The sequence below is a fragment of the Castor canadensis genome, chromosome 18 (genome assembly GCF_047511655.1).
Source record: "Castor canadensis chromosome 18, mCasCan1.hap1v2, whole genome shotgun sequence".
Lineage (NCBI taxonomy): Eukaryota > Metazoa > Chordata > Mammalia > Rodentia > Castoridae > Castor > Castor canadensis.
In genome coordinates, this window is record NC_133403.1 from 4,995,042 (window position 1) to 5,020,232 (window position 25,191).

At 38.7% G+C, this 25,191-nt stretch overlaps 1 long non-coding RNA gene across 1 annotated transcript; it reads left to right on the top strand.

Moving 5' to 3' along the window:
- The first annotated feature begins 831 nt into the window (after positions 1–831).
- Positions 832–22,563, top strand: LOC141418845 (uncharacterized). Its single transcript, XR_012443499.1, has 3 exons — positions 832–961; positions 4,100–4,232; positions 20,308–22,563. It is a non-coding gene; the product is annotated as an uncharacterized lncRNA (long non-coding RNA).
- The last annotated feature ends 2,628 nt before the right edge of the window (positions 22,564–25,191 follow it).

Below are 25,191 nucleotides of genomic sequence, written 5' to 3' on the forward strand. Positions count from 1 at the left end.
TGGGGTGGAGAGGGAGGGGTGGAGTGGGTGGTATGGGTGGGGGTGGGGGCAGGGGGGAGAAATGACCCAAGCCTTGTATGCACATATGAATAATAAAAGAAAAAAAAAGAAAATGGGGTTAAACACATGAAATAAGATATATTATTCACATTAGTTTCATGTTTGTATTTCTATTACTGTAATCATGTCTTAACTCTGACATCATGTAGTTTATATTTGTTTATTTATTTGTGGTTCTGGGGATTAATCCAAGTAGATGTTGCATGTTGTGAACGTATTTACAAATGAGCCACATCAATACTTAATGGTTTATACATTTAGCTGTTACTCATCTCTACATGTTGGGACAGTAGTGGGTGCTTAGACCAGAACTGGAAAACAAATCTTCTACTCGTATGAAAGTAGTGGGCGGGGGGTTCTGCTACTTATAGGAAGTGTAAACAAGGTACAGGGAAAGCCAGGAAGTTGATTTAAAGTTTGGTTGTAAGAGATGACTGGTGATCACAGGAGCTGATGTTTAGGTTTTGAGAGCTCCTGGGGTACTATGTGCAGCTGAGGGCCCTAGCATAGCCTTGAGCTTCATGGCCAGAAGTCTAGAAACACCAGGCTGAGTGAAGGGAGAGGGTGCATGGATGCTGTCTGGTGGGGGTGGAATTTCCATTGCAAGTGGTCCCTGGCATAGGCACACTTACCTTCCCGAACCTGCATCAGTCCTCATCACCACACTGGGAGCCATGGTAACAGACGTCAGGTGGGAAGCTGGCTCACTGGTCCGGAAGTGGGCGTGGCTGCTCCCGCCCTCTGGTCCTGATTGGGTAGAACAGGCCTGAGGGAGGACCTGAGGGAGGGGTGGGAATGACAACTTCCGGTGCTCTTCTGTCCAGCGCCCTCTCTTCAGGGCGCCATCAGCTTCTCAGCCAGGACTTCTGCGAGGTGCGCTTGCCTCAGACTCCTCAGCCTGGTGAGTGGAGGTCTGGGGACATCTGCCGAGGGGCTGTCCTGTCAGCTGAGGAGCTAAAAGACTCTTCCTCAGGATTCTGTCCGTAGATCACTGACTGATCACTGACTGACTAGATGCAGCGCGTCCTGACCCAGGTCCTGCCTGAGGAGGGGGCGGCGTTTTTCCGCCATTGATTCGGGGTCCAGGCCCAGCCTCAGAGGAGTCCAGGGCAGGTCTCGGGTCACCTGAGCGATTCCTGGGCCCCAGGGGATGCACGGGCATGGTCATCATTTGACTTGAGGAGGTGACAGGGTAAAATCAAGTTCACAATAATACAGTTCTTCCTGCGCCATTTGAAATGACGGGTGGTCGCATCATTCAGTAGGTCATTAATGCAGAATTAAAATCTGAGAAACTTCAGGCATTGCTCTACCTTGTGGTGGCCACAGAAATAAATTGCTTTGTGACTGTAAGTGTGCATGTCGTTTCAGTAGGTTTTAAGAGATTGCTATAAACCAGGAAAAGAGTTGTTAAGAGTCTTTGACCAAACTGGTGAATATTATACATTCCACTTATATGAGGCCTTACAAGTAGGCAACTTTACAGGGGCAGAAGCTGAAACAGAGGTCACCAGTGGTAGGGACAGAAGGGATGGGGCATTGTTGTCTGGTGGATAGCTTCTGTTTTGATAGATGAAAATGTTCTGGAAATATGGAACATGTGATCCAGCCACATGGTGTTCTGAATGTATTTGCACATTTACAGTTGCTTACAATATTAAGTTCATTGTTATGAACGTTTTAGCATAATAACAAAAGAAAGATTATCAGTATGAACTTGAGATTATGTAAGAGATTTGCTTAAATAAAGACTCAGAGTAGTTTAAAATATTACCTTTTAAACTACAGTTAAACACTGTTCTAACTCAGTGCAGTGACCTTTGCCCGTAGTCCTACCTACACGGCAGTTTGACTCGAGTCCTGCCAATAAGGATCAGCCTAATAAACCTAGCAAGGCCACCATGTAAAAAATCAAGACAAAAATACTATTAATTTTGAGAATATATTAAGACATCAAAGCCGGCATTGCTATATTAACATGAAACAACAGGAACTTAAAGCATAGTGACCACTAATAAAAATAAAGAATTAGAGTAACTCACTCACTATCATAAGAGATACAGACAAATTGCCTAGTGGTTGACTGAAACTGCAGATAGTACTGCTACCTATAACTGCAGATAGTACTGCTACCTATATATATGGTGTCTTTTCCTTTACATGCATAGGTATATACAGACATCAGCATTATCACATCTCCTCTTGAGCTTTGTGACTATTAATAAGCAAAATAAGTTACCTGAACACCTCACTGAGATGCTCCCCCACTCCTTCTAATAACTGAGGTGTGTACTGTATGAATACATGGGCCAAAGGGATGACTCATGTCTTAGGCTGGATGGAACAGGATGCTATGAAATTCCATCATAACACTAAAAGTGGTGCCAGATTTAAAACTTAAGATACATTGATTTTTGGAATATTCCACTTGACAACTTCGACGTTGGTTAACCTCAAATAATTGAAACTCTAGAAAGAAAACCAAGGATAAAGTGAGAGGACTGCAATGTATCTTCATTAAAGAGATATTGAGTGCAAAAAGAATAATCAGGTAAATGAAATTACATATAAAAGCAGACAATATGTTGGATATTTTCTGTGAATATTTTGTTTGATCTCTGTCCCTTACATAAAAAATGTATATTTTTATATTCAAACATAAAATTAATGTATGATATTGACAAGAAATTTAAACAATGCTGTATCATAAATTCGGGTAAATAAAAATTTGCCTTATATCCAGAGAGTAATAGTTCAAGAATATGCTTTGAAGTGTTTTGATGCATATGTACAAACATACATTTAATTTTTGAGAAATAGGATTATAAATTTTATATTGAAGCAGAGAAAATAAGATGAATACCACATGAACTCACTTAGATGTAGAATGTAAAAATATTAAACTCATAGGAGCAGAGTGAATGGCGGTTACTGGTGATGGAAGGATGAGAATTTGTTGGTCATAGGCACAAATTTTCAATAAGAAAGAAGGAATGTTTGTAGTCAATAATTGTCTTGTGATGGGGTAGGGAAAGAAGGAATGTCTTTTAAAAGACATTAACCAAAAATATCTCTCATGAGTAAATTTATTTTTGTAACCAGTCATTTTTATTAGTTGAAAATAAACACTTATTCCAGTTTCAAGGTTGTTATACTTGAAGTTGCTAATTTTTAAAAATTAACTTAACCACTTAATAATCCTGCTTTTACTAATAAAATGAAACTATGTCTTAAAAAAAACTATTCAGTACAATTTTCTCATAGGACTCTCAGAATTTATCCTTAATATGTCTGAGAAGTCTCCTATCATATGAAAAATTACAACTGCATTACTTATATTAACACTACAGCAACTATTAACACCAAGAATTACGCCTGAAGTCAGAGAACCCATACCAAGAATCAAATCCTTGGTAAGTCTGATTAAATCCTGTAACCAAGTGCAGAAAAGATAAATGATTTGTACTTCATAAAACATATCTTTTATCACATACTGTGACACTTGCACCAGCCAGATGGTTTGGGCAGAGAAGAGTCTATGCTCCATGTTTTATAGGTGGTGATATAACTTGCCCAGTGGCACATACTGGGAACAGTTCAGTCTATTGGGAACACTGGGAAAAGTTTAGTCCAAGTTTAGAAATATTTAGTTCTCTGGAGACAGAGATCCCTGAACATGAGACCTCTAAATCATCCTCCAAACTCCTGAAACAGAGCTTTTCCCATTCTGTCTAAAAATTTTCTCCCTGCAAGTTTGCTGGGGGGAGGGGGAAGAGAATGACCTTTAGCAGTACTGAGCCAAGAGAAGGGCATGTAGCTGACTCAGATCAGAGAGTGAAACACAATGACTACACAAGTCTTATTCCCAATGTCTCATTGTAGGGGATATATTTTTTTAGGTATTAACATTTAAAAAGTAAAACAAGCAGTATCCTGTCTTTTGACCTGAAGATTTGATTTGAGTTTCTAATATTCATGAAGTTTCAACCCCTATGAGACCCAGGAACTCAAGGAGCTCTCCTTCCATCTGTCACTACAGGAATCTGAAATTCAGACAGCAGTTCACCTGTCATTGGAGCTGTCTGGAGAGGCTATGTATAAGGAGAAGCCACCCCAGCCCTGGAAGATGACCTTTGATCCTGACTCTCCAGGACCCAATAATGTGCAGCAAGGTCTGTTTGCTGCCCTCTGCTGAGGGTTCTGTCTGAGGGAAGAGTGTCTACAAATGTTTTCAAGGAATAAATGACCCTGGGCTGTCTCCTAGGCAGCCTTAAGGTGAACCTAGGGGACAAGAAATGGGGTTTTTTATAACATATTATGTGAAATAGCAGGGCCTGAGGATGAGAATGTTTCATGACACTGTGTAGAGCCTGAGCCTCTTTTTCATGCCTACCCTGTGTTGGATCCACCATGACACACACAATTTAAATCTGGACAATACTTGGATTGATTTGTTTCTGCAAATAATCAAATAATCATTATTCTCCATAACACCTCCAAATATTGGCTATGCATATCAATTAAGAGAATGATAATGCACTGTGTTGATAAAGTTTTAGCTTAGAATATTCCAGTATGAAATGCATATAGAAAGCATTACTGTTTAAAATGTATTAAATCCAATTATGTTTCTTTTAATTGTTTTCCAAAATGTAAAATGAAAGGAATACAACTCACTTGTGATCTAACAATTTAAAATATCTATCAATTGCATTGTCATGTATTCTTTTCAATTTTTGTGCATTGTTTGATTTTTACATGTATATGGAAACTCCAAAGAACTCATCATTAGATACAATTCCCTGAGACCAGCAATGTCTCTGCAGGGGTCCACACAGGCTGAAGGCCTTACTCTTGGGCAAATCTCAGCAGTTCTTGGGTCCTATGGTATTCCCTACTTCATGACAGAATCTGGAACACTTTCAGTGAACCTTAATGCTCCTAAAGTAAATTTCATGTCAAATAAGCAATGAAAAAATATCACTGCCAATTCCATATAAAGTAATGGTAAGAACAAAGAGAAATAAACCCAGAATAATGCCACTACAGAATGATGTGAAAAGACTCATTACTAGACAATGTGCTTTTCAAAAAACTAAGGAAAAAGTCATAAAGAAAAATGATGCAAACCATGATAAAGCAACATAATCAGGATGAGAGAAACTCAGCAACAAATGCACAACAGTCATGAACAGAAGAAACAAGTGAGTATTGACAAGGAATGATCAAGAGCAAGTGTTATGCTAGTTATATCCCAAAGGCCAAAGTGCCTTTGGCCAGTAGAACAAAAGGACAAATGAGATACAATTTAATGAGGTGTAGAATCTTCTTACATTTAGAAAGACAGCTTGCATCTTGGAGAGAGATAAGCAATGCATTGAAGATCATCAGGTACAGATGGGTGTCAAGGATTAGACACCAGTCAAGCCGACCAGGTATAAAGCACCCAACATTCCAGACATCCTGGAATCCTGGGTAATGTTGCTCCCATGTTTCCATTCAGTGGGACAAACAGACTTCACTCAATAAAATACCTAGAGTCATTACATATGGAGGGACTGCAAGTGATACATGAGTTGTTACTCTTCTCTGTGAAGTCTCAATGTGGGCTGCAGGAGAAAGTGGGCAAGAATGACACTCATTACAGAGTTTGCTTTATAACCCTATATTCTATCTCTATTTAGAGATTTGTCATGTGATGAATTTTTATTGCAAAGAAACTTTTAAAAGCACCTAAAATAAATTAATCTATATTTTAATAAAATAAATTTTAGTATAAAATATAGATTAAATAGAATATTTTCACATTAAATTAAGAATAAAATGTATTTACAAAACAACCTGGGTCTAAAGAATTCCAGAACTAACCAAAGTATTTTACAAGAGGGAGAAGACAAGCATTGAGGCTCCTCTGAGCCCCAGAAATTCTTGTTGCTGTCCCCACAGCTGTCACTGTAAGAATCTGCAACACAGACACAGATGTGGGCAACAGTTGGAACACAGAGATACCAGGGAGGAGAGGCTGGTCTGGGAGAGCTGGAGGACCAAAACCTCCTCAGTCTTGAAGGGTAACCTTGGACCATATCTTCCCCAGGGCTCCATCAACACAAAGACCTGTCTGTGTCCATCTCCTAATTGTGCTCACTGTGGGAAGAGAGCACGTATAAATGTCCTCCAGGTGTGTACTACGTTGGGCCTTCACCTATGGGTATTATATCATAGTAACAAAGGAGACAGATTATCAAATTGAATGACTTTGAGACTGTACGGCAGTTATACCTACAGACTCATAGAAATACCAAAAGTGAATGGCTGCTCTAACCAGATGTAGGCCTAGGTGTTGTGGACCACTCTGGTTCACATAGTAAGGCCTTATTTCATAAAAGCAAAAACCAAGAAAAACACAAAAATAATAAATAAAGGAATGCCAAAAGGTTTAGGCAGAAAATGACAGGCAAAATGAAACTGATATAAATATATCAATTAATATCACATAAATAGAATTTAAGGAGTAACAACTAGGAATAAATAAAGCATTGAGCCCTCTTATGCACAGGAGATAAATTACAAGTTCTCTTTGGGTGCCTGAAAATGCAGAGCAAGAATGTCTTTTGGAGAAAGAATGTATTTTTGTAGTCCTGAAAGGCTAAAGGTAGTAGGGGTTGTAATGGGAGGGATACAGAGGCAGTAGGTTATATGCAGTGAAAAGTTTGTGTAGCAGGGATGGATAGTAGCTTAGGTATAAGAAGGGGATGATTAAGAAGCAGACTGCGATGTGGTGAGGAGAGTCATTAATTGTTGAAATGGGGGAGAATAGGGGGAGAACAATAGAGAAAGTTGAACAGATGGACAAACTGCTATGGACACAACAAAATTGTAAAATTTATCAGGGAATTGGCTTAACCACTAATGGTATTGATAGTGAAGGAGGACTGTCTGTGGGTGAGCAGTAACAGGGGAAATTAAGAGCTAGGGAGAAGTTCTGGTTGTTGTTAGGTTGAAAGAGTTGAGGAGGGTGATAGAAAGGGGGAGAGGAAGAAGAGGTTTAAGGTTAAAGGCTGAAATGCAGGTTACAGGGCTCTCCTCTGATAATGGCCCAGAATGAGAAGGTTGGACAATAGTGCTTGATAGAAGCTGGAGAGCAAGAATATGGAGCCATTGTTGGAATAAACAGCACAAGAAGTTGTAGACAGATGAATGTAAAATTTACGTCATAGCCTAGAGAGCGACAAACACAAATTTTACATTAAATGATTCTCAGTTTTCTAGTGCTCTTCAGAGCAACTTATCTCCCTCCATAACTGAGTCTTTCAGTCCACTAAATGGCAGTGTATTTAGATACCTAGCTCTGCAATGGTGTCAGATGTTGGGGAAGAAGGAGTATTTGGAGATCTAAACTGGGTCTCTTGTCAATTTGCCGGTCTCATGCCATAACCTGTTGTAACTTTCCTGTCTTCTGGCTTCCCCAGAACTTACAGTATATAACTATGCTGGGAGGCAGGCTTTTGTCAGATGTTCTCACTGACTGAAGACTCTGGTGCCAGGAGTTCCTTGGAGGCTTTCACTGCCAAGGGTCCTGTGTCTGCCAGCCCAGGGAAGGTTCTTGTTCAAAGGCAGTCACATGGAGCATGTCAGCCATTTCTCCTGGGGTTAGAGCAACTTTCCTCAGGGAGAAGCACACTGGAAACCTTTTATCACACAAGGTGCCAGGTTTCTTGTGATGCAGATTACTTCTTTCCTTTCCTCAGTGGAGGAGCTGGTGCTGCTGCTCTGTGAAGAGAGAGCAAGGACCCTTGAGTGGCGTGAGAGAAGTGCTCACCCTCTGTGCACAGTGGAGAAGCCTGAATCATGGAGTCCATTGTCGATTGGCAGCAGGCTTCCCTGTACTGAGTAGCATTGCTGACTGCCCATGGGGAAACACAGTGGGCAGGTGTGTGCCTTTTGGGCCCTTGTGGCAGCAGGGCCCTGGGCCTACTATTTTGGAAGAGTGGGATTCCTGGTGTTGAGCATAGCTTCAGGGAAGTCCTCAGCAAGACAAGGAAAAGCAAAGCCAGCAGCTGTGTGCCTTCTGGCACCCACAAAGCAGTTGGGCCCTGGGCCTGCTGTGCGATGGTGCAGGTTTCGCAGGCATCTCAGGACATGGGGCAGTGGGTCTCTGAGCAGAGGGTACTGTCCTTGAAAGAATAACACACATGATAAAAAAGATTCATGATAGTTCTCCTGTAACACATACATCTCAGTGTAAAGCAAGGCTCAAATGGTACTCCAAAACCCTAAAATTCTATTAGTAAGTTCCAAACAGTAACCACTACTTTTAGTACAATCTACACAGATAATATATTTAATTTACAATTGAATATACTTCTAGAAATTAATACAAAATTTGGACTAAGGTCTAGGATGACAAAATTCAATCCAAAAATCAGAAAAAGGTAACATTCCAAAGTTGACCCAAATTAAAATTATCAACTTAAAAGTAGTAATTTAAACTTAAAAATTTACATAATCATCTGTCTAATTAAAAGCAGAAAGCAATTAATACAGAAGCCCATTAATTATAAATTATTCAAATTGTTGCATATATAAAAGTCATACTCTGGTCCTAGACCAACTGATAAAGACTTAAAAAATACATGAATATCAACTCCAATTGCCTATGAAAGAAGAGCATGGGAGATTCCTAGATGGCGGCTACAGGGAGGAAGCAGAAAGCGAGCTTCCTATAGTGAAATCTTGGAGAGACGCTGGAGACACACCTTGCAGGCAAAACCACCAAGAAGAGGCAAAACTTTGACCCCTCCACACCTCCAGCCAGCGCAGAGAATCTCCACTTCACGTTAAATGGAGAGACCAGGAGGGCCCCCAGGCCGCCAGCCACCTGTGCCCAGATGGCTTGGGAACATGTGGACAAAGTGAGCTTAGCAGTATTGCGGTACTCCCACAGACAACCCTGGGCCAGAGCAGCATAGTCCCCTGGACAGAGTGACCTCCACTGGAGGAAAAAAGAAAAACTGAGTAATAAGCAATAAGAACAATAAAGACATGTGGGAAAGAGGGTGGGGTGCACTGAGTGCCGAAGATTGGGGGAAGGGAGTCCTTCCCAGAACTGTAAATAAACAAGCCAGGCAGCCTGGAGAGGCTCTGGCGGGAGTGGGGGCACGCACCCAGCAACCAGGAGCGGGAAAGCTTGTGAGAGTGGCGAAGGGGGGAAAACTCCACAGGAGAGGGGGGAAGACCCACCTCCCACATGAGCTGTAAATAAACATGGCAGCTGGCAGGAGCAGCAGCACCACCCAGTAATCAGGAGCAGGAAAGCTTGTAAAAGTGGTGGTGGGAGGGAAACTCCACAGGAGAGGGGGGAAGACCCACTTCCCACGTGAGCTGTAAACAAACACGCAGGCCAGAGAAAGCAGGTGCAGTGTTACCTCCCCCAGTGTGCTTGGAAAGGGGAAAGCGTGTAGCAGAGGCTCGTGCACAGGAGAACTCTGAGTAAACAAAGCCTGAAGGGCCAGATGAGTGTTAAGCTCACCCCTGAAATCTGCATAAATAACACCTCCAGAAACAGCAGGCTGACAGCAGCGGGCAAGCAAGCCACAGATGCAGATACCATTCACAGAACTGTCTCCAGACTCTTTTTTTCTTTTTTTTCTCTCTCCCTACCTTTGATGAGAGAACAACCAAACTACACCTGCATGCTGAAAAACTTACTGAAACTGTATTGCATTTGAACTTGGGACACTTTTTGGGTTTTTTTTTTTGTGCAGTTTTGTTCTACTTTATGCGTCCCCTTTGATGAGACAACTACAGAACAACATCTGAGGCACCATCTCCAGGATTGGAGACTGAGACAGACACCAAAATTATTAAGACTGAAACTTCATTGCATTTGAACTTGGAGGGATTTTTTTCTATTTTTCATTTTGTTTTATTTTATTTATATACATATATTTCTTTCATTTACTTATTTTTTATTTTTATTCTTATCTTTGTTCTTTTTATTTTTTATTTTCAATCCTCTCTTTGTCTCTCTAATGCCTGTTCAGCTTACTGTCGATTAGTACACTAATGCTCCCTGTTTATACCTTTGAAACGTTTTTGTTTCCTTGTTTTGTTTTCTCCTACTTGTCTGTTTATTTGTTATTCCCTTTTCTTTAACTTCTTGCTTTCCATCTCCTCTCACCCTTCCATTCTAAATATTATCATCATTATTATTACAAGCTAGAAAATACTTAATTGCACACAGTACAGGGACAGTAACAACACCAAGAACAATGATGGGAAGACAGAAAAAACAGGGAAACCAGTTTCCCCACAGTAAAAAATTAGTACAGGAACCAGAGGTGAATGAAGAAAACAGATACTCAGATCCAGACTCCAGCAAAATGAAGTAAACTATGCCAAAGAACCCAATGAAGCCCACAAGAATAATTTAAAAGAAGACATACTACAGGTACTCAATGAGAATTTTATAGAGATGATACTGGATAGGGTCAACCAAAATATACACGAGACACTCAAGAAATTTCAAGACAACAAAAATAGAGAATTTGAAAAAGCAAAAGAAGAAATAAAGGAAACCATAGAAGCACTGTATAAACACCAAAGTGAAACAGAGAACACGATTAATAAACAGATAAATGAACTTAGGACAAAAATAGACAACATTAAAGAGGAAACCACTCAGGATATGGAAAACCTCAGAAAAAAGAACGAAACAGAACTCCAAAACAAAATGGAAGGCCAATCCAGCAGAATAGAACAAACAGAAGACAGAATCTAAGAACTCGAAGATGAAATGGTAATTAATGGAAAAACTGAAGAACTATTAATTAAACAACTCAAGACCTGTGAAAAGAAAATGCAAGAACTCACTGATTCCATCAAAAGACCAAATTTGAGAATCATGGGCATCGAAGAAGGAGAAGAGGTGTAAGAGAAGAGAATGTGTAATGTATTCAACAAAATAATAGCGGAAAATTTCCCAAATCTAGAGAAAGATATTCCCATACAAATGCAAGAGGCCTCCAGGACACCAAACAGACCAGATCAAAATAGAACTACCCCATGACATATCATCATTAAAACAACAAGTTCAGAAGCTAGGGAAAGAATATTGAAGGCTGTAAGAGAGAAAAAACAAATAACATAAAAAGGTAAGCCCATCAAAATCACAGCAGACTTCTCGACAGAAACATTAAAAGCAAGAAGAGCATGGGGTGAGATCTTCCGGGCACTGAATGAAAATAACTTCAACCCCAGGATACCCTACCCAGCAAAACTATCATTCAAAATAGATGGAGCAATAAAAGTCTTCTATGAGAAGCAGAAACTAAAACAATATGTGACCACAAAGCCACCACTACAAAAGATTCTTCAAGGGATTCTGCATACAGAAAGTGAAACCCAACTTAACCATGAAAAGACAGGAAGCACCAAACCACAGGAAAAGAAAAAGCAAGAAAGTAGAGAGTAACCTCAACTTAGGTACACACAATCAAACCTTCAAACAACTAAGACAACTAAATGACAGGAATCACCACATATCTATCAGTACTAATGCTTAATGTTAATGGACTTAATTCACCCATCAAAAGGCACCACTTAACAAAATGGATTAAAAAGGAAGATCCAACAATTTGTTGCTTACAGGAGACCCATCTCACCAATAGAAATAAGCATAGGCTTAGGATGAAAGGCTGGAAGAAGATATACCAAGCCAATGGCCCCTGAAAACAGGCAGGAGTAGCAATACTTATCTCTGACAAAGTAGACTTCAAACCTACATTGATCAAATGAGATAAAGAATGACATTCCATACTAATCAAAGGGGAAATAGACCACAAAGAAATAATAATCATCAACCTGTATGCACCCAATGTCAATGCACCCAATTTCATCAAACATACCCTGAAAGACCTAAAAGCATACATTAACACCAACACAGTGGTTGTGGGAGACTTTAACAACCCCATATCATCAATAGATAGGTCATCCAAACAAAAACTCAATAAAGAAATCCAAGATCTAAAATATGCAATAGATCAAATGGACCTACTTGATGTCTACAGAACATTTCAACCAACTTCTACACAATATACATTCTTCTCAGCAGCCCATGGAACCTTCTCCAAAATAGATCACATCCTAGGGCACAAAGCAAGCCTCAGCAAATATAAGAAAATAGAAATTATACCATGCATACTATCTGATCACAATGCAGTAAAAGTAGAACTCAACAACAAAAATAAAGACAAAAAACATGCAAACAGCTGGAAAGTAAATAACTCATTACTTAATGAACAATGGATCATTATGAAATAAAAGAGGAAATTAAAAAGTTCCTGGAAGTCAATGAAAATGAAAACACAAACTACAGGAACCTATGGGACACAGCAAAGGCAGTCCTGAGAGGAAAGTTTATAGCCATGAGTGCATATATTAAAAAGACTGAAAGATCCCAAATCAATGACCTAATGATACATCTCAAACTCCTAGAAAAACAAGAACAAGCAAATCCCAAAACAAATCAGAGAGAAATAATAAAAATAAGAGCTGAAATCAATGAAATAGAAACCAAAAAAACCATACAAAGAATTAATGAAAAAAAAGTTGGTTCTTTGAAAAAATAAACAAAATGGATAGAACCCTGGCAAACCTGACTAAAATGAGGAGAGAAAAAACCCAAATTAGCAAAATCAAGAATGCAAGGGAAGATAACAACAAACACCATGGAAGTCCAGGAAATCATCAGAGACTACTTTGAGAACCTATATTCAAATAAATTTGAAAATCTAAAAGAAATGGACAGATTTCTAGATACATATGATCATCCAAAACTGAACCAAGAGGAAATTAATCACCTGAATAGACCTATAACAGAAAATGAAATTGAAGCAGCAATCAAGAGTCTCCCCAAAAAGAAAAGTCCAGGGCCTGATGGATTCTCTGCTGAATTCTACCAGACCTTTAAAGAAGAACTGATACCAACCCTCTTTAAACTGTTCCACGAAATAGAAAGGGAAGGAAAACTGCCAAATACCTTTTATGAAGCCAGTATTACACTTATCCCCAAAACAGGCAAAGACACCTCCAAAATGGAGAACTATAGGCCAATCTCCTTAATGAACATTGATGCAAAAATCCTCAACAAAATAATGGCAAACCGAATTCAACAATGCATCAAAAAGATTATTCACTACGACCAAGTAGGCTTCTTCCCAGGGATGCAGGGGTGGTTCAACATACAAAAATCAATAAATGTAATAAACCACATTAACAGAAGCAAAGACAAAAACCACTTCATCATCTCAATAGATGTAGAAAAAGCCTTTGCTAAGATCCAACACCATTTCATGATAAAAGCTCTAAGAAAACTAGGAATAGAAGGAAAGTACTTCAACATTATAAAAGATATATATGACAAACCTACATCCAGCATTATACTTAACAGAGAAAAACTGAAACCATTCCCTCTAAAATCAGGAACCAGACAAGGATGCCCACTGTCTCCACTCCTATTCAACATAGTACTGGAATTCTTAGCCAGAGCAATTAGGCAAGAAGAAGGAATAAAAGGAATAGAAATAGGTAAAGAAACTGTCAAAATATCCCTATTTGCAGACGACATGATCCTATACCTTAAAGGCCCAAAAAACTCTACTCAGAAGCTTCTAGACATCATCAATAGCTACAGCAAGGTATCAGGATATAAAATCAACACAGAAAAATCATTAGCATTTCTATACACTAACAATAGCAAACTGAAATTATTGTATGAATACAATTCCATTTATAATAGCCTCAAAAAAAATCAAATACCTAGGTGTAAACCTAACAAAAGATGTGAATGACCTCTACAAGGAGAACTTTAAACTTCTGAAGAAAGAGATTGAGGAAGACTATAGAAAGTGGAGAGATCTCCCATGCTCATGGATTGGTAGAATCAACATAGTAAAAATGTCAATACTCCCAAAAGTACATGTTTAATGCAATTCCCATCAAAATTCCAAGGACACTCATTAAAGAGATTGAAAAATCTATGGTGAAATTTATGTGGAAACACAAGAGGCCACGAATAGCCAAAGCAATACTCAGTCAAAAGAACAATGCTGGAGGTATCACGATACCTGACGTCAAACTATGTTACAAAGCAATAACGATAAAAACAGCATGGTACTGGCACAAAAACAGACATGAAGACCAGTGGAACAGAATAGAGGACCCAGATATGAAGCCACACAACTATAACCAACTTGTCTTTGACAAAGGAGCTACAAATATACGATGGAGAAATAGCAGCCTCTTCAACAAAAACTGCTGGGAAAACTGGTTAGCAGTCTGCAAAAAACTGAAACTAGGTCCATGTATATCACCCTATACCAAGATTAACTCAAAATGGATCAAGGATCTTAATATCAGACCACAAACTCTAAAGTTGATACAGGAAAGAGTATGAAATACTCTGGAGTTACTAGGTTTACATAAGAACTTTCTCAATGGAACCCCAGCAGCACAGCAACTAAGAGATAGCATAGATAAATGGGACCTCATAAAACTAAAAAGCTTCTATTCATCAAAAGAAATGGTCTCTAAACTGAAGAGAACACCCACAGAGTGGGAGAATATAGTTGCCAGCTACACATCAGACAAAGGACTGATAACCAGAATATATAGGGTACTTAAAAAACTAAAATTCTCCCAAAACTAATGAACCAATAAAGAAATGGGCAAGTGAACTAAACAGAACTTTCTGAAAAGAAGAAATTCAAATGGCCAAAAAACACATGAAAAAATGCTCACCATCTCTAGCAATAAAGGAAATGCAAATTAAAACCACACTAAGATTCCACTTCACCCTGTTAGAATAGCCATCATCAGCAACACCACCAACAACAGGTGTTGGAAAAAGGAACCCTCTTGTACTGTTGGTGGGAATGTAAACTAGTACAACCACTCTGGAAAAAAATTTGGAGGCTGCTTAAGAAAGCTAGACATTGATCTACCATTTGATCCAGCAATACCACTCTTGGGGATATACCCACAAGACTGTGACACAGGTTACTCCTGAGGCACCTGCACACCCATGTTTATTGTGGCACTTTTCACAATAGCCAAGTTATGGAAACAGCCAAGATGCCCCAGCACTGACAAATGGATCAAGAAAGTGTGGTATCTATACACAATGGTATTTTATGCAGCCATGAAGAAGAACGAAATGGTATCATTCACTGGTAAGTGGATGGAATTGGAGAACATCATTCTGAGTGAGGTTAGCCTGGCCCAAAAGACCAAAGTTGTATTTTCTCACTCATATGTGGACATTAGATCACGGGGAAATACAACAAGGGGATTGGACTTTGAGCACATGATAAAAGCGAGAGCACACAAGGGAGGGGTGAGGATAGGTAAGCCACCTAAAAAATTAGCTAGCATTTGTTGCCCTTAACACAGAGAAACTAAAGCAGATACCTTAAAAGCAACTGAGGCCAATAGGAAAAGGGGACCAGGAACTAGAGAAAAGGTGAGATAAAAAAGAATTAACCTAGAAGGTAACACACACGCACAGGAAGTTAATGTGAGTCAACTCCCGGTATAGCTATCCTTATCTCAACTAGCAAAAACCCTTGTTACTTCCTATTATTGCTTATACTCTCTCTTCAACAAAATTTGAGATAAGGGCAAAATAGTTTCTGCCGGGTATCAAGGGGGTGCAGGGTAAGAGAGCGTGGGGTAAAGGAGGGGTTGGGTGAAGGAGGGAGAAATGACCCAAACATTGTGTGCATGGCCTCACATTTTCTTCTTTGTCTTTTAAAGTATGCGCAACATTTGTTCAATTTCCATAGTTATTGGCATTTTCAAGAACAACTACACAAAAAGCACAGAAGAACATTACCCACATCAGAAACCTAACAGAATTTGCCCTCCTGGTTTCAGGGTTGCTTTGGATCACTTTGACTGCTTTCATTTTCTCTCCCTGTAAAGAGAATGTCTAGCCTATGCTTCTCCCACAATTGCTTTTCAGAAGGTAGAAAACTGTGCTCTAGTTTCACAGATGAAGAGGGGTTTTTGCTCCCAGGATGGGTCATACCAGAAGACTCCAGAAGAATCATTCATACCCAACTTAGATTATTTGGATCTTTCCATTTGAAACCTCAGAGTTGATATTTTGATGACAGTTCAGATGCAGAGTTAATGTTTAAACAATCAAAACTTATGAGGATGTTGGGGTTCAGTGAATCCACTTTGCACGTGAAATGGACATCAATTTTGGTAGGCCAGCTGTCGGAATGTAGAAGGTTGAATAGTGTATCCCAAACTCTGTGTTTACTCAGAACCTCAAAATGGGATCCTATTTGAATGCAGTGTATTTTCAAATGTAATTAAATTAAAATAAGGTTTGTTTGACTAGTGTGTGCCCTAAATGCAATGTTATATGGACTAGTAGTAGTAACCAAGGGATGTGAAGGATCACTGGGAGCCACCAGAAACTAGAAGGAAGGAAGAAATCATATGTCCCCACACTTTTCAGAGGGAACATGGACAACATGGTGACAACACCTTGACTTAAGACTACTAATTTCCAGAACCAAGAGAGAATAAATTTACCTTCTTTCAGTCACTCAGGTTGTGATATTTTGCAACAGAAGCCCTAGGAACTGGTAATTCAGAGCAGCCCTTGTCTAATGACAGAGCTAAAATGATGAAGGCGAGATCAACTGAAAGTACAGAAGAATTATCAAAACTCAAAAATGATCACTTACAAGGATGGGAAGCAATATTTGAAGATGCTCAAACCTTCTAATTCCTATTATAGGTGGTTTGTCCTTAATTTTAAAAAATACATCAATCTCAATTCTACAGTGAGCAAATACAGTGTCCACTCTTTCCACCTCTCCTGGTTATCCATACCCTACAACTTCGGGCTCTGTGACATTGGAGATTGTGATACCTACATAAAGTATGCTTACACCAAAGAACACAGCTAGAGTCCTGAGTTAGTAGGGTTATTGTGACTGTGGACCATCCCATGGGCTCCTTGTCTCTTCTGAATACTCATTGAGAATTCAACTGCCTACTGCTGCCTGGAGGACCCCAGACCACACTCATCAAGTGTATCCTTCCCTAGTCATGCCCAAACAGAAAGACCAGACTCAAGGTACAATGTAGGGCTGGCACAGGGGCGGTAGGGTATATTTGCATAAGCCCCCCACTAGGGCTTGAGGAGAGAACAAAAAACCTGAGGGAAGCTGTGGGTCCTCAGGAAGCAGAGCACTGGGAAGTTCTCACCACCACTGCACTTCTATCTCCTTCCCAGCTCCTCATTCACTGCTCAGGGGAATGGATGCCAGGATACAGAACAAAGTGTTTCTCCTTTCTGAACGCATTCAACTCACACTCAAGCTCTCTTATTTAAAAAACCTTTGGCTTTGGAAAACCACAGACTCCCCAAATTTCTGCAAAATCAATTAATACAAAGTTCATGGAGTGGGATTCAGGAACTTGGTCACATTTAATGCTCTCAGAAGATTCTTTTGTTCAAAAATAATTTATATCGCTTACTTGACTACATGACGTATTTTTCATGAGGAATTGGGACCAAAAGGACTGCATAGGCCAAAGGATTAAGAGTCAACTCCCAATGGGACTTAAGGCCTTATAGCAGAGGGTCTGCTGTCCACTGGGTAGAGTCAAAGCCAGTGGGTCAACACAACCTGATGCTGACCATCCTGTGCAGGGAGTATTCCAAGACTAACATCCTGCTAGTTTTTCATCCCCTTTCCCAACTCCTATATGCTGATGACCACAAATGTTTATCTACAATGCATTGTAGTATAAAAGGAGGGGATATGTAGGGAAGAAAAGAAACAGGCTAGCCAAAACGAATGTGTAGTACCTTTTAGGAATTCAGGATTCAAGAAAAGCAACCCCTGAGCTTAAAACTTTCAAACAGGACAGTTTAAATAGACTAAGTAAGTAGATCTGTTTTGGAATCTCAGCGGATGACCTACAAAAGAATGAGTATGATTTTTTTAGGTGGTATTGGAATTTGAACTCAGTGCTTCACACCTGCAAGGCAGGTGCTCTACCACTTGAGCCACATCTCTAGTCCAAGAGAATGTAATATTTAAAAAATAGAAACAGCTGCATATCATCAAAATATAAAAAGAACCCATCTAAGAAATATGTCAAATTCAACTGCTAGAACACTAGTAAGATGATAAATCCTGGTTTAAGTGCATTTAAAAAACACAGTATGTAAAATCCATGAGGAAAAGAGATGTAAAGCTAATTATATATTGGAGATAAATTAGCTAATATTCTTCATGTTAATAAATCAGAAACCTTGTTTCTTGTCTTCTAATGGAAATCCACAAATTAACAAGATTCCCATTACATTGGCTTTGGAAATGTAGATTTTGGATGATCTTCATTTTATTAGTCTCATCTAGTCGTTCCTACTTCCCCTTTCAATTTTCTCATGCATTTTCCACATAACACTCTCTAATTCAGGGCTTCAGCCTGTATTATGTCAATCCCGATAATTGTTATGTTTGCTATCAGCAGCTCCTTAACTGTAAAAGGTCGTTTTCCCTGGATTGCTAATGCCCTGGTCCAAGAAATTTTTCTATTCTGAATCCCAATACTTTGATCCTGGTAGACCCCTTCACCTGGATTCATTGTTCATCTCTGTGTTACTCCATCTGTATCTCCTTCATGAAATTCTTTTCAACTTCACTTAAACCCAGCAATCATTCACTCACCTGTCACATTTCTTATTTTCTCTTATTCCCTCCTCTTCTATGGTCCTACCAATTTTCATTGCCTTTCAGATCCCTGAGTGCAACAGACACCCCACGTGTCTCCCTGCTTTCAATGGGAGAGGCAAAAACCAGAGGTCCCTCTATGCATCAAACCCTTACAACTCCTCATCAGGGTGGACTCCTGAGTGAGGCAGGGAAAACAGTCAGTCTTGCTTGGCCTGGTATATCCACTGCTAAACAAAGCACCCAACACAAAGTAAGTGTTTAATAATTATTTACTCAATGCAGGCATGCCCCTCACCACACTGGCTACATTGTGCTGGACCTTGGATACTTCTGACCTTGCAGAGTCATCTTTGGATCTGCTCCTCTCTCTGACTCAGCTTGCAATCTGGAGGGTCACCCACAAAAACAGCACACCAGAGCAGCAAGGAGGTCACAGGCAACCATGCCCTATAAGGCAGTGCTCAGCCTGAGTCAGTGTATGTTCACTAAAGTGGGAGGAAAAGGGGAACAAAGTTCTCTCTGAAATTCACAGCATTATTAAAGAAGAAGCAATACTTAGGAAACACAGGTTGCAAACGCAGGTTGCATGTACAGATTTCTGCACAATGAATAAAAATCCTTGGTGATGTTGTAAACACACTTTTTAAAACCACCTGTTAAGAAAGAACATGACTTTAAAATAATATTATAAGCAGTTCTACTGATAAATCAAAATTAAACTGTATCATCCATTTTTGTACAGATACATATACAGATGTATTTTATTCACATACCTACTTTAGGTGTAGTCATGTGAATAATCTATTTCTTAAACAGTGTGCACTTAAAATCTCACAGTAACTGGACTACACAGTGATACAGTCATCAAAAGAGATTTCAAATTGACAATCTTGCTGTTTTTCTACATCCCATACAACTTCCTAAAATAAAACATGCTAATGGTCTATTGCATATACTTACAGAAACTACCTAGTTATGCAAAAACCTTTGATTCTTTTATAGTTTTGCTGAATATAATTAGCATTTTGCAGAAGCTTGATTTTTTTTAAGTAACATGGGCTGCATGTTTTTCCAGGCAGAAAATTTAATTTGTTTTCTCAGTTTGAAACAGTTTGATATCACTCACTGTGACTATGAACCGTATTTTTCTTTTACCCTCTATTTGGAGTGATTGATACTAACAGCTATCACAAATATGGGACCAGATACTGGTGCAGGTAATTTAACTTTTTAACTCATTATACTCTCAAATATTCATGTTTATCCTTTTAGACCTAACTAAAATATTGCAAATAGTGTCATTTGACATGACTCCCTATAGATCCTGGGTTTTTTGTGCTTGGAATAGTTTACTAAGAATCAGTTATTGGTCAAAGTACAAAATGACTCTTACATTCAAGTATGAAAAAACAGACAGTAAGATCCACACAGCACAGCCCTTTATGAGTGCACCTGTCTCATAACCTTCCTTTGTCCCCAGTGCTTCAGGATCCATAGAGGAAGGAGAACTCTGGCCACCAGATAGGAATAACATGAGAGAAATGAGCCCAGCACCCTGCATAGCTGAGGAAGATGTGTCTGTGGGATCAGATCACTTCTATGGACGTAAACTTCATCTTTGAGGATTTTGCCTAAGAAACATCACTTCTCTCAGGAGCCACTGAACTAAAAGGCCATGGACAGATTCTCCTTTCAGGGGTCTGAGTAGAGCATGGAGTCATGGCCCTGAGGTACTGCAAAGGCCACACCAGGCTTGGCCCTGAGATGAATGGTGGACAGTAGCTGATTCCTGGGAGGGACTCCAAGGAAACAAAAGTTCCTGCTCTGTTTCATCCTGGTACACAGGATCTCTGTCTAATTAGGTTCAGAGGATGCGATAGCAGATCCACCTACAATCATCTCAAACCCCATGTCTGACTAGAGAATCATACATCCCCAGCTTTCCCTATCCAGAAGTTTCCAGATCTGTGCTATCATACTACGTGTACCATGGCTAGGAAAGTGAAGCTGATGGGAGCTTTGCACTAGAGGCTATCCTGAAAGCAATCTTGAATTTAATGTCCAGAATGTGTCCACCTAATATCAGTGCTTCAAAAAAAGCAAAAAATCTATAACTGAAACCAACACAAGCAATACTAGGCAAAATAGATGCAGCTGAAAATAGAAACATGGTTATGTGCAGTATCAGTTGGAGATTTGCATACTACTTTAAAGTAATTAGTACAAAACAGGAGGCAGTTATTATGACCTGAAAAATTCAGTCAGTCCACTAATTCAAATTCACAGTTACAGAGGATTCCATCACACAACCTCTTAATAAAACACGATTTCTCTAGTGTACATGAAATGTTAACATAAAACAACTCATTAACTTAAGACAAAGCATTAATTAATATTTTGTACTGTAATAGAATTATACTAGGTAAAAATAACAAAGATATCTGGGGAAAATCTTGGAATTTAATTAACACCTATAAATTACCAACGAGTTCTAAGAGAATGACTAAAGGGAATAAGACTTATTGTAACTAACAGGATATTAAAATAAAGCATATTAAATATGCTGAAAAACAGGTCATGCATGCTAATAGGAGGTCACCAATGGGAGCCAGCGGGTTAGAGAGGGAAGTTATGAAGGTGAAAAGAGGCGATATACTTCTGATGCAAGAATGAATATAGAGTTTTTAAACCTGTCAAGATCACCATTTGGAGATTAAGGTAGAAAGAAGAAATATAGAGGGGATGAACCAATTCAGTTTATGATACATAAATACATGAAAATGTCACAATGAAAAACCCTATATAGCTTATCTTAAACAAACAAAAATTCCTTCTTTTCAAAATGTAGAAAAGAAAGGTAAAACAGCCACTGTCTTGGGATTGATACCAGCGGGAGGGGGGAGGACGTAGGGAAAGTGTGCAGGAGGATGAATATGATGAAAATATTATGAACTCATGTATGAAAATGGAAAAATTAAAAAAAAGACCTGTTGAAACTGATCCAGGAATGGGTAAAGGAGAATGATATGGGAGGAGGTAAATTCAACTATGATGCATCATAAGAACTTTGATGAATGTCATAATGTAACCCCAACACAATAATAATAAAAACAGATTTAAAAGTAAGTAAAAGAAAAACACCCAAAAAATCTACAAAGAAAGACCTGTTTGCAGTCATTTGCAGGTAAATGAATGGAACTGGAGAACATCATGTTAAGTGAAGTTAGCCAGGTTCAGAAAGCCAAAGGCCACATGTTCTGTCTCATATGTGGAAAACAAACTCCATATAAATACAAATAATACCATTTTTACACATAAATATAGATGGAACATGTACCCAAAGGTGGAAGTGTTAGTGGAGACTTAGAGATGAGGAAAAGGAGGAAAGATGGCAAACAATAATGAATTATATCACATCTGTGAAGGAACAAGACTCAACAAATACTATTGACCAACCACAGGATAGAGAGAATAGGATGAGGAAGTACAGTGGAGGGGAGTTAGGGAAAATCCCAATGAACAACGAACAGAAACCTGAACAATGAAGGACAAGAATGTAAAACAGGTTACTAATGCAGGGGAGAGGGTAAATGAACAATGTGGAAAAGGTGAATATAATTGATGTACTTTCTATACAAGTATGAATATGGAATATTCAAGCCTGTAGAAATCACCTTAAGAGGACTAAGGCAGAAGGGAGAATAATGAAAGCAATGAACTAATTTGGGCTATGACATATATATATATATATATATATATATATATATATAATTTAAGGGATAAAGTAAAAAGTTTAGGTTTGCTGAAAGGCAGTGGGTCTTTAGCAAAAGTTGGGTAGTGGTATGCCAAAAAAATGATTCAAGCAACCAAAGTAGAGTTGTAAACTCTTGTATACTGAGCATGCGTATTTTCCCCTCAAAAGTAGACTCCTTGGAACCATATACCCATGGATATCAAGGGTCTACTTTATATACCTGGAATTGAATTGATAATAATGTGTTGAGAATTTTAGTGCTTTGTATTCATAGGGTGCTGTTGTGCAGTTTTCTTTACAAATAATGTCTTTGGAATTGATGTGAAAATAAAAAAGGAATAGGAAATGTTCCATTCTTTCTCTTCCATTTTCTAGAATGTATTCTGCAGAATTTTATTATTCATATGAGCATGAAGTTTCCTGTTCTAGAGGTTTTTAATTATAAATTCAGTTACCTTAATAGATATAGAATTACTCAGGTTTCTGGAGTAAATAATTTCTTAATTATTATGCTTATACAAGATGCTAAGATTAGAGGAGAATGGATAGCCTTCATTCATCTATTTGCTTTCTTTGCAATATTTATGGAACAATGCTCCAAAATTTATGATAGGATTACATTGAAAGTTAATTCATTAGAAATAAAAGTGCATTTAATACACTTAACCTGATGGACACAATGGTGTAACTTGTGTGACTCCAGCTATTCAAAATGAAGAGGCAAGGCAACTGCAAGTTCCAGGCTAGCCCAGGCAAAGTTAGTGGGGTCCTACCTCAGGAACAAAATACAAACAAAACAGCTGGGAGTATGGCTCAAGTCACAGAATATTTGGCTAGCACATGTAAGGCCCTGGGTTCAAGCCCCAGTACCAAATAAAAAAGTAAACACTCAACTTACGGAACATCATAGCTTTCCACAATAGTACACTGCACAGTATCATTTATAACTCTGTGGTAATGTGACTTCCTGGAGCTGCAGGTTAGTACTACTGCCTGGCATTGACAGAGTACATATATTAGCAGCTACAGAAAAGATCAAAATTCAAAAGTTGAAAATGTTTCCAGTGAATGCATATCACTTTGTACACTGAACATACTAGAGAGTGCAGAAATAACCCCACACATTTACAGCTAACTGGATTTTTACCAAGGAGCCAAAAACACACAAATAGAGAAGGGGCAGTAAACTCCTTCTTCAGTAAACAGTGCCAGGAAAACTAGACATACACGTGAAGAAAGAAACTAGACTCTTACCTCACTAGTTGTGAATATCAACACAAAACTGATAAAAGACTCCAAACTATGAAACTACTAAAAGAGTCAGGTAAACACTTCTAGATATTTACCTGGGCATAGATTTTTTTTTTGTCTAAGACCTCAGAAACATGAGCAACAAAAGCAAAACTTGACAAATGGGATTAAATCAAACTAATTTTATGCACAGCAAAAGTAACAGTTAACAGAGTGAAGAGATAATGTACAGTATGGAATAAGATATTTGCGAAGTATACATCTGGCAAGGCTTTAATGTCCAGAATAAATAAGTAACTCAAATAACTCAATAGCAAAAATAAATAAATAATCCAATTTTAAAAGAATTAGGTGAAGATCTGAATAAACATTTCTGCAAAGAATACATACACATGCCAAGCAGATGACAAAAACATTCAACATCACTAACCACCAGGGAAATGTAAACAAAACCACAATGACATATCTCAAAGCAGTCACAATAGCTATTATCAAAATGACCAAAAATAACAAATGCTGACATTGAGTGTGGAGAACATTGAACTCATACAGTATTGGATGGCACATAAATTAATCCACCCATGTCTGGCACCAGTTGCTCATGCCTATAATCCTAGCTACTCAGGAGGCAGAGATCAGGGGGATCCCAGTTTGAAGCCAGCCCTGGGCATATAGTTTGAAAATACCCAACACACACACATACACACACACACACACACACACACACACACACACACACACACACACAAGGATTGGCAGTGTATCTCTCAAGCAGTAAAGTGCCTGCCTAGTAAGTGTGAGGCTGTGAGTCCAAACCCCAGCACTGCCATAAATAAATAAATAGACAAACAAACAAATAAATCCAGTTATTATAGAAGAAAATATGTAAGGTTCTCTAAAGGGAAATGAAATCAGCATGCTGAAGAGACAACCCTCATCTCCATGTTTAATGCAGAGTGTTCTACATAGCTGGAATACAGTACTTCTTACAAACACACATTAGTCAACAAAGCCCCACCCTCATCACCACATCTAAACCTAAATACCTTGAAAAGGCTCCATCTTCAATACAATCACATTGGAGGTTAGAGAATTGACATATGAGTTGAGGGGTGTATAACTCAATCCATAATAGAAACTCTGTAAAAATTAATCAGAGATCTGCAGTGATCATGCAATTGCCCAATAAAGGAAAACCACATTAAAATCGTGAGAAATTTCATGGTATTTTTACACAATTTTGTTGCATAATTCTTCTTCTACGATGTGCAGTGTGGTTTGGGGGAAAGGAACCCTAGTTCCATTCTTCAAACTTCACAAAGTGGACAAATTTTCAATGTTACAATGTGGCTCTTCTGT